We start from the raw sequence: 12,088 nt of genomic DNA, 5'->3' as shown, positions 1-12,088 counted from the left end.
GAGGCCAAGAGATTCTGTAAAATCACCATCGAGTGCTGAGTGTTGACTATTCGAACATTCCTGTGCTCAGATTATCGATATCCTTGTTTTAGGGATACCTCCAACATAACCATAATATGTCTCTTGAGATCAATATGGGCCTTCTTGAACTTTTCTCTTACGCAATCCCTCAGCCTTATTCCTATAGCAAGTTAGATGATTCGATCCTTCAAGCAAGGAATCATAGTGACTTGACCCTATCGCAAAAAAATTATATCATCAAAGAGAAATGTCCTTTCAAAACCATAGGCACTGATAGAGAGAATAGGTGTTGAATAGTTGATACTAATCAATGATCATGGTGATGATGCTTAGAATTTTATGGAGGAATTTTAGATTCGAGGACCCTTCTAAAATATGTTTTGTTCTAGGATTTGGTACTCTTGATCAATGTCGAGGACTGTAACTTCTTAGGAAAGAATCTTAGCATCAAAAGTAATGATAGAATGAATGAAAGCCTATACTTGTTATCTGAGGTATTTGATATATCTCAGATAGATATATCATGCCCTTGATCAATCCTCTAGAGATGAGAATAGTATTTCAAACAGAGATCTGTAGAGGATTGACCTTACCATCAGGGATCATAGAAAATATCTTTCCATAAGATTATGATGATGATACAGTCTGTCTTAAGCTTGATGAGTAGGATTGTTATATAGTACAAGAACATACCTTGTTGTCTTCCAACTTTTGCCGGTGATAGTTGAATATATTTAGGATTGGTGCCCATGTTTACTGATTAGGGCTTGAAGAAGGCCTTCAGAAATAACTCATATTTGAAATTTGACACGATTTACCACAAAGAGATGGAGGTATCAATGAAATTATTTAGTAATTGCAATATCTTTAAGCTTGGGCATGTCATCACCTGAGCTCCGATACCATGCTAATTATCAGTTAACATGTTCTTTGTTTAGGTTAGATACTTCATTGAACCATATGCCCATTATTCTATTTACCAGTCACATTAGACATTATATAATAGTAACTGACAAAATAACATAAATGATAGATGCAAAAGACAAGCCAAGATAGAAAGACAAGAGAATATGGCTCAAGCTAGGGAAAAACCCTTGACCAAATCTTCTTATTATTATCATAAAATGTTTAATAGAGAAAGAGAGAGAGAGTAAAATGATATAGAATAACTTGCTAATATGAAGATCAAGCATCACTTCCCTTAGATCCATTCAATCCCATAATCTAGGTAGTTCTTTCATAGAGGACAAATCATATTGTTGTACAAGATCGATTTGGTTAGGGCAACAACAATCAACTACTTTCTAAGTTGACTGATCCAAAAATCCTCATTTATACTGCGACATTCCTTATTTCACATGATGCTCCCTTTGGCTGGCTTAAGGAGTTTGTTTATGAGCACATTAAGGTCACTGTTGATATTATCTTTGTGGTTGTGGATTAGGGTTTCTCAAGCATGTTTCTCCAACCCTTGAATTTTGTAAACAGTGTGAAATTTTTCTTCTTACAAGGGCTCTATTATTTGTATTAGTCCTAAACCATTTTTAAGTTTCCATGTCATCCTCAACAAGCACCTAAATACTATCATAAAAGGTGAATGACTTTCTGTTGTATTTCAGCTTCTTAGGCAAGTGATTCAAGGCTTGTGGCCAAGCTGTGAGAATATCTTCTAGCTGCAACCAAACTATAGGAAGAAGTCCCATACGAAACAATTCAAAACCCATATATAAGACTGTCCTTAGCCATAGTGATGCACTACTTCCAGACTTAGAAGTGCTATGACAAACCCCGAACCAAACCAGTCTCAACAATAAGCAAAATTTATCCTCCTTAATCTTCATTGGCACAAAGATATTTTTTTCATTTAGATTGATGTATCCCAAATGAGAGAGAATGCTCCTCTATATATAAATTTTAGTGGAGTTGAGGGGGAACAACTTTTGATCTTCTTAAGTTGACATATAGTTGAGGCCAACCTCAATAATTTACATGAGAGAAACATAAATTCAAAATTCCACTTCTACTTATCCAAATTTGATGATCGTTAGATCGATTTTGATCCTCTCAAAAAGAGGAATTCAATGTCACAATTATATTCTCCAAAGGAGCTATTCAAAGTGGAATTTGGCCCTAGTTTCCATTTTTAACAAAAATAACCATTGATATTTTTTTCTAGCATTTTTGGTTGAATTCACAATTGCATGCTAAAAAGTGTCATTTCAATGTCTGGAAACTAGGATATATAAATGTGAGATGTATAATATACATCGTTGGGTTATATTCTTTTCAAATCTTATTTTTTATAGGCTACATGTTAATTTTTTGAACTTTGAGCTTTGAAGAAATTCCTAAATGGACTTCGTAAATACTCGAATGAATGGAATCTGTAAGGTAGTGGTACCATAAATTGTGTTATTTCAAAGATTTGACTTCCATATTTTCACAAAATACAATGTCCTCAATAAATAATTATATCTATAGATACTTATGTCTAGGATTATATGTGTTGGAGTGGTTCCTTTATGTTTTACTGTAATCTTGATGTTGACAAGTTTTAGCTAACTTTTTTAATCAATTGCTCATAGAATATGCAAAAGGAAATTATTGTCAAAATGTGAAAAAATTACATTTCTCCTAATTTCTTTTTTGTTGTTCATGATAGGATAATCATGTTGTAGGAATGAGTTATCCTACAATCTGTTTCAATTTGTGGATTATTCTTTTCCTCCGATTTTTTACAAGGATGTAGATTTCATTTTCATGTTGATGGTTTTTTCATGTATCCTATATAGCCCCAAATGTTGGTAATGGAGCAGATCTTGAGAATTAGTCGTGGACACATACTCTATCAGAGGTTAATGTTACAATACCACTTCCACCTGGTACCAGAAAAGGTTTAATGGTCTGTGACATAAAGAAGAGTTATTTAATGACAAGGTCGAAAGGGAAACCTCATGTCTTAATTTTAGGTCATTTATTTATGTTTCTTAGCTGTAAATCTATTTGATTTTGAGCTTTATCACATGAATTATTTCACTAATCCAATATGCATGTCCCGTATTTCTCACCGGATGTTAGTTACTTGACATGGTTGATATAACATTCAATTCTAGGCCACATTTATTTTAAGTCAGAGATTTTATTGATTAAAAATATGTTCATATTTTGATTGGTTTACTTGGAGCTCAATTTTAAAAAGTTTTGTAAATTCCACGTGGATGCTATTTTTTCATGGTGAGCTCTTTGCACCAGTACGGTTAGATGATTCCTGGAACATAGGTATATAACAAGTGCATCTTTGGCCTTTGTTATGTATCAATTATTATTTATATCATTGATGGATGGATATTGATTGATGTAAAATAGCGGATGGGAAGGTCCTACCAATTCTCTTGACAAAACAAAATCAAATGGAGTGGTAGAATTGTGTTTTAAAAATCAACAGTTGAAAGGTAGAACTTGATAATAACAAGCTATCTAATCTCGATCTAGAGACACAATAGACCATGGGAAAAAAATGATGGTATTGACGAGTCTTCCCTGCAAATAAGCTCTAGGTGTTAGACCATTGCCCAAATTTCAGTCATCTGCAACGATAATATTAAGTCTAGCTTTCTATGTATGAAAGTGACTTTGGCCATTGTCCTCTTCATTTCCAATGAATGTTTTTGATTTTCAAACCCAAACTAGTTTGTTGTTAAACTAATTAAAGCCTTGATGGTAAAGATATAGTTTTCAAAGCTCTTTCCTAAATCTATTTTCTTAAGCAAATTTGTTTTTTTACTTTAGGTACTATAGATTTCTACCATGTGAAATGCCATGATATAACTGCCTAGATAAATATACAAAAGTGTTCTACACCATAGTATTTTTTAAATGTAAAGAAACAAAATTTCTAGATACAAATTTTATTAACTAATAACATCCTTTAGACTTCTTAGCTAAGTTATGATTATATTTCAGTAGGGGATTTTGTGTATGTTGATATTGTGTTTTCTCTTTGGTTTCTGTCAGGTAATAATGCTTAATAAGGAATGTGTTCTTGAGTAGCACACACACATCTTATTCTACTATCAACATTGATATCCATGGTTTTCAGGCATGGCAACAAAAGCACAGATGTGAGTGGGATCTCCAAAGTTCGTGTTTGATGGATTTAATACTAGTGATGATTATGATTCTTTGTAAGATAAAGAATGTCACAAGTCAAATTCAAATAAATAAAAGCAGCTCAAGAATGAAGGTGAACCTATTGCTTTCTGTCCAAGTAAATTTCTTTTATGTGTTGATGGTTGTCATGTTTTAAGTGCAACTTATGAAATTCCGAATTGCATGTTGGTTTATGTAAAGGGGATATATCTATATCTATATCTATATCTATATATATATATATATATATATATATATATATATCGTTCATGGTTTCTGGAGATCCGTGTTACATTTGCACATAAGTTTAGATATCATTCAAATATCTAAAAACAAAACAACAACAACATTGAGCTTTTTCTTTCACTCTACCTATAACATGTTGCATATGTCTTCTTCAACATTCCTCTTCCATATGCTATCCACTTATGACATTTCCTTCGCCATATTTGCTGCATTGCTAGTTATAGGTCATTTATAGATTATAAATGTCTTAAGAGTTTCACTTTTAATTGAGTATTCAACTGAACATATTCATTCTCTTATACATAATTATTTTTCCTTCCACCCATTTTTCATAAATTCCTTAACCATTAGCTAGGGACCTGCAACTTCGATGTTGCTTTGCTTGTTTACTAAAATATTGTTCAGACTTTAATTTATTTAAGGTTGTATAAGTTACAATTTATGATGTTTCAAGGTATAATTTTTAAAAGTCTACTTCTTTAAAGGGTGCTAGCTCACTGGAAGAGCACATGTTTTATAAGCAGTAGGTTTGTGGTTCGATTCCATCGTGCCCTAACATCAATATGGAATGACGACAATCAATTTTTGGTGAGAAAGGCTCTTTCAGTGACATTTTTTTACCCTCACCAAAATATGAAATGGTGACGGTCAACGAATGCCACCATATATACACATCAATAGTGACGACCCTCAAAAGTCCTTAAGCATAAATCGTTGTTCTTGATATGAAATGGTGACAGTCGTTGTCCATCGTTATAGTCATTATTCGTGATGGACATTGAATGTTACCACAACACCTATACTTCTGGCAATGCAGCTTTTGGTGACGGTCAACAAATGTTGCCATATATATGCACCAATAGTGATGGCCATTAAAGATCCATCACAATAAATTATTGTTTTTCATATGAAATGGTGATGATCACTATCCATCATTATAATCAATATTTTTGATGGACATTGAATGTCACCATAACACCTATATTTTTAGTGATGCCACCTTTGGTGACGTTCAGTTTTTGGTGACAGAGGCTATGGTCTGTCACCATTTTGTAATATCCCTCCCCTTAATAATAAATAATAAATAATGCAAAAATAATAATTAATAATAATAAATAAATTACTTAATAATAAATAATAAAAATAATAAAGATAATAAATCATAAATGTTAAATAATAAATGATATTAAAAATATATACAAGAAAATAAATAAAAATAATAAATATAAAAATAGTAATAACCATACAAAAACTCTAAATAAGAATAAATAGAAATAAAACAAGAAAACTATCAAAAAGAAGGAAATAAAACAAGAAAGCTAAAAATCAAAAGAAAGTTGCATGTAGACACATGGAGTGTGTGCATGTGGTTCCCCTTCCAATGTTGTTCTATTTAATAGATGGTGAGGAAGATGAGAGGCATTCCTGCATTCCATCATTCTGAGAGTCTATCTTTCATTCTCTTGGGATAATGGTGTACTAAGACTTAGAAGTCATTGGCAGTAGTACGTTGATTGAGGGCTCGGGGGTGGCCAGTTGTAGCAAAGCCTTGTGCAATTGAGCCTACGGTTGGGTGGAGACTCGTCCCCAAAATCTTGTTGTCATCTGGCAGACATCGATCATAGGTAATATAGGTATGTACTTATTTTCTGATTCTGATTTTAATTAGGAAATTAATTTTATATTTACTTTGGGATGTTACATATTACTCTCCCACTTTAAGGATCTTCGTCCCGAAGTTAAGTTGAATTATTTATTATTTATTATTTATTATTTTTATTATTTATTATTTATTATTTATTAACTTCATGTTGCCAACACCCCGGGAAATCTTAAGGAATCTCTGTCCTTTTTCCCACTTTCGGCACCAGGCTAAGCCTGACCCGATCTGTATCCTAGTCCAAGGCTGGCCCCAAGGCTCACACTTGACTCAGTGCTCATCTGCCCCATGGCAGGCATCCGGTCCGGTACTCAATGCCCCCGGGCATCTCGCAAGGCTGGCCCACTCCCTCCACAACTACTAAGGCGCACAGCCCCAGGCATCGAAGTCCTTTACAACCCTTCCAGACTTTGGCATCCCAATCCAATAACAGGCACCTAGCCTAGAACATCAGGCACTTGGCCTCCTCAAGATGGTCTCATAGCTCTTCAAGAGCTATCCATTAAGAGCTATATGCAAGACAAAGGAACCACTGGAGTATGTAGTGTTGATTGAGTTTTGTCCCCAGCCCATATGTTGTTACATATTCTTCCTCATGCATATGGGCTCGCACGAGATCATCAAATAAACTGGCTCTCTCGGCCCATTTGTGGAGTCTTGTGAATCATCACATCTAAACATGCATCCAATGCATTAACCATACCATCATAGTGTCATAGGAAATAATCCACATGCCAACTCTTGCATGTCACCATGAGAACATTCATCTTTGTTAAGCGCAAAATTATCACTAATAATGAACTGCATGCTCAGGCATATCATAACTCTTAAGCCACATTGTGTACCCTAGTTGGTAGTAGACTTGTTTGTTGTAGTCGAGGTTGTGGATTCAAAAATAGTCATTCAACAAGTTAGAAAAGGCTTTTCAATAATTAGTTCGACTCCTTTCGACTAGGTAGTTGACCATTTACACCAATGGTATAATCATCTAAGTACATCGTTAAATTTCATATGAGTCTCATCATCTTGAGTCTTAATCTCTCGTAATATATTCTTCCTTCCCCAAGGAAATTTTGGTGAAATTCATTGTTTAAGATATTACTAGTGATACCATCTTTATTAAATTATCTATCTCAAAATTAAAATCCTTTGATTTTATATCCATTTACCCTTTGTCTTACTGACTCCCATACCGTTGTAAACATTTTTTTCATCATGACTTAATTTTATATCATGCTTAATTTACTTGCACAAGGATTTGTTGATCCATGTTGACTTATTTAACAATTAGCACTTCATCCACAGAAATATTTTCTTATCTCATCGAGTTCATAAATTTCGTAGCTCAATACCACTTGATTGCTTTATCATAAATTCAGTTTCCTAAAGATGGGCAAAAGACTCTTTCTTATTAAATAGTATCATTATTTTAAATTTTGAAACAGTTGGAAACACTACTACCATCATTGTCCATTTAATTGTGAGGTGTTATGTGGAAACAACCTCTTTCAACTTTATGGGAAGTCCTACTCATGAAACGATGAGTGAAAATTACTCAAGTACAACCTCTATTAATTGACTTTCACTTCTTTTGTCACTATGTACACAATCCTTCTCAAGGTATCCTTATAAAATTTCTAGCAACATTCCTTCCTATCTTCCTTGTTTATTATCACATGGTCATCATGGAACTTTACACCTTCACATTTTTAAAATATGTAGATCATCATTATGAGCATTACCCATCATGTTTCTCGCTCCACTCATCAATACCTTTCTTCTTGATAGAACATCGCTTCATTTCCTCCTACCAGATATTATTATATATTTTTCTCCCAGTCTTCCATGTCTATTAGCTTAAAATGGAAATTTCTTTACTTTATTCTATTTTGACTTTATTTTCTCACCTCCAGTCATTGTGGTTTCTTTTCTTCGTCTTTTAAACATAGCACCGATATACCTTGGAAATGTTGTTACTATTTCCCAACTTGGGTAATCCTTGATAAATAAATTCATTAAGATGGCTACCAAATGTAATCTTGTTTTAAGACATCCACCTAATAAAATTGCCTGATCCTTTATCTTGTTATCCATAATTTATTCATATAGTTAGTCACCTATGGAAAACATACAATGCGGCTCTCCCACTGTTATATAAGTTGTTATGCACACAACTTATCTTCTCCAATCATTCTATTTTATCATACCTTCCAGGTTCCTTAAAATGACCTTCATTATTACCATGATTTTTCAACTTCCCTGGTTGATTGCCAATATTTTCTTCCTTAGATATACCTTATAGTGATACCTTTACAGTACCAAGTGATGGTTATACCAAAATCTTTCATTATGTTCTAAAATAGGTTGTCTCTTCTTATTGATTTCTTACTCTTGCTGTGATACTTCTTCGCTACCACCGTAATTATCTGATCCAAGTTAGCCATAATCACATGAATTATCACTAGTTATCATCCCAAAAATTTGCAAGTTTCTCCTTTCCATTTCTAATTAGGAAACTTTGACCATTATATGCAATTAACCTTGAGTCACTAACCTCATGTAACATTATACTCAACTTCTGAACTTTAATCCAATTGCCACTGAGACTAAATGATACCCTCCTGTGGTTTATATATATATTGCAAAACCCAACTGATTCACTCAAGAATGAAGGGAACTTCAATGGTAGCTTGATGATGTTTAGTAAATGAGCAGATACATGTAATCTGAATGGCAATTGCAATGAAAAATTAAATTTATTAGAAGATCATATTGAGGGAGTTGTGTTCTTTCAATAATATACCCAAGAAATACCAAGCAACTGCTATTGCTAAAGGAAACGAGAACAACAATCCAACCCAATTAGTGAATAGTATGATCAACATTCAAGGAATGTTATCTCTATGTTTTTAGATCAAATTTGAAGAGTAAAATAATGAATAGATTGCTAGTGAACCATGATCATCTAAAGAGACTAAGATATCATAGTTTATCCATTGTAAATTGGAACATATTTCACTATTTTGGAGCACTTTAATTGGTGACAAATTTCAACTTCAATTATCCAAATACTTCAAAAACTGTTTTATAAAATGAACTAGTGGTGAGTGGTTACACCAGCATTAAAAAATTGTTACAAAAAACATGCCAGCAATTATACATTGTTAATTATGGGTAGATTATCACAATCCAAGATTACAAGATTATATATTGTTTCCAATGAATCAGTTAGTCATAACAAAAGCATATACTTTTAATTAGGTGAGTCACTTAGAATACGTTGTGATAATTATGCAGTGAATTTTTAACCAGGTATGTATTAACCATGCCAAATTTATTCAACAAGGTTTTGGGGACGACTCTCCACCCACCCATAGGCTCAATTGCGCAAGGCTTTGCTACAACTGGCCACCCCCGAGCCCTCAATCAACATACCACTGCCCGTGACTCCTAAGTCTTAGTACACCATTCTCCCAAGAGAATGAAAGATAGACTCTCAGAATGATGGAATGTAGGAATGCCTCTCATCTTCCTCACCATCTATTAAATAGAACAACATTGGAAGGGGAACCACATGCACACACAACATGTGTCTACATGAAACTTTCTTTTGATTTTTAGCTTTCTTGTTTTATTTCTTTACTTTTCTTTTGATTTTTAGCTTTCTTGTTTTATTTCCATCTTTTTGATAGTTTTCTTGTTTTATTTCTATTCATTCTTAGTTAGAGTTTTAGTATGGTTATTACTATTTCTATTTTTATTATTTTTATTTATTTTCTTGTATATATTTTTAATATAATTTATTATTTAACATTTATGATTTATTATCTTTATTATTTTTATTATTTATTATTAAGTGATTTATTTATTATTATTAAATAAATCACTTAATAATAAATAATAAAAATAATAAAGATAATAAATCATAAATGTTAAATAATAAATGATATTAAAAATATATACAAGAAAATAAATAAAAATAATAAAAATAAAAATAGTAATAACCATACTAAAACTCTAAATAAGAATAAATAGAAATAAAACAAGAAAACTATCAAAAAGAAGGAAATAAAACAAGAAAGTTAAAAATCAAAAGAAAAGTAAAGAAATAAAACAAGAAAGCTAAAAATCAAAAGAAAGTTGCATGTAGACACATGGAGCGTGTGCATGTGGTTCCCCTTCCAATGTTGTTCTATATAATAGATGGTGAGGAAGATGAGAGGCATTCTTGCATTCCATCATTCCAAGAGTCTATCTTTCATTCTCTTGGAGAATGGTGTACTAAGACTTAGGAGTCACTGGCAGTAGTTCGTTGATTGAGGGCTCGGGGGTGGCCAGTTGTAGCAAAGCCTTGCGCAATTGAGCCTACAGTTGGGTGAAGAGTCGTCCCCAAAACCTTGTTGTTATCTAGCAGACATCGATCACAGGTAATATAGGTATGTACTTATTTGTTGATTCTGGTTTTAATTAGGAAATTAATTTTATATTTACTTTGGTTTCTCATATGAAATGGTGACGATCCCTATCCATCATCATAATCACTATTGGTGACAGACTTTGAATGTCACTACAACACCTATACTTTTGGTGATGCCATCTTTGGTGACGTTCAACTTTTTGTGACGGAGGCTATGGTCCCTCACCATTTCTCATATGAAATGGTGATGGTCACTATCTGTCATTAGAAATCATTATTGGTGACAGACTTTGAATGTCACTACAAAACCTATACTTTTGGAAACGCCACCTTTGGTGACATTAAATTTTTTGTGATGAAGGCTCTTTTGACCTTCACCAATGAGCTTATGGTGACACTTTTCGCCCCTCACCAATGTCATTTTTTCTTGTAGTGTCATAAAGTGATAATGTAAATCATCATTCCTCCAATGAATTCATGAACTTGTTTCATTACCCTAATTGCAGAGATAAATTGCAGTGGTGAAAATAGAAGTCATAATTGGTCTCTAATATTCCTCATTTGTCATTTTAATACCTAAGGGGCATTATGAAGTGATAGGAGGAAAAAATCAATATTTAAGGACAATTTTGGTCAAGTTTGAATGGCTTCTACATGGTGCTACAAAATGCTACAGGAAAACTACAGGATTTCTACAATATTCAACTTGTGAGAATTCTAAGGGGTAAAAGGGTGATCTAAAGGTGAGGAAGGGTAATGGAAGGTGGAAGAAGGTTGGATAAGGAAATTTCCAATATTACTAACCATCAAGGGCCCATCTTGCCCAAGGATAAATGCACATGGTGGCCTTCATGAAACCAGAAATGAACTCTCGGTGAACAATGTTTTGAAGGAGTTGTTGAGGGATAAAGAGAGGAATTGATGGTATGATGAGAAGTGGAAACAACATTGGTATACCCTACAATCCAATAGTAGGACCTACACACCATAAAAGTTATGCAATCTTTCCAAACATCTACAACATGCTAACAGTACAAATTGCAAAAAATTGAAATAGCAAGGAAAGGATGTGTTGAATTTTATTTAAGATATGACTATTGAATTAAAAGGAATATGTCATGTAGTCTATATAGCTCCTGTAACCACAAGATATTATTCTTCCTATTCTTTAAAAAAACACTGCTAAGAAAATCATGAATTTGTAAAGAATAGAGATGCAAAGGGAAGGTTAATAAAATATATAACTATTACACAAGGAGAATACCTATATATTTTTGGATTTCCAGCAAAATACCTCCAACCACACTTCCCAAATTAGAGATGATTGAAATACCTATACAGGAAATTTTGTCATAAACCAATTTCTCTATAAAGGAAAGGAAATAATGCTAACTAGATAGAGGAAGGAAAATGCATGAATAAAATACACAAAGGTGAGAGAGACTAAATCCTTTGGTTTGTGCCCTAACCTAAGGGGACTCATCCCTCTAAAGAAAACTCATATTTAAGATAATAGAACTATTTTTGTTAATATAAAATCATGCTTCAGTACATGATGAAAGGAATTAAAATGAAAAGAGTGAGTTCCAAGAACT

Source organism: Pinus tabuliformis, chromosome X (assembly GCF_031772625.1).
Source record: "Pinus tabuliformis cultivar Carrire ecotype Pingquan chromosome X, CPIR1, whole genome shotgun sequence".
Lineage (NCBI taxonomy): Eukaryota > Viridiplantae > Streptophyta > Pinopsida > Pinales > Pinaceae > Pinus > Pinus tabuliformis.
The sequence above is the reverse complement of the archived record's forward strand: the minus strand, read 5'-3'. Positions refer to the sequence as shown.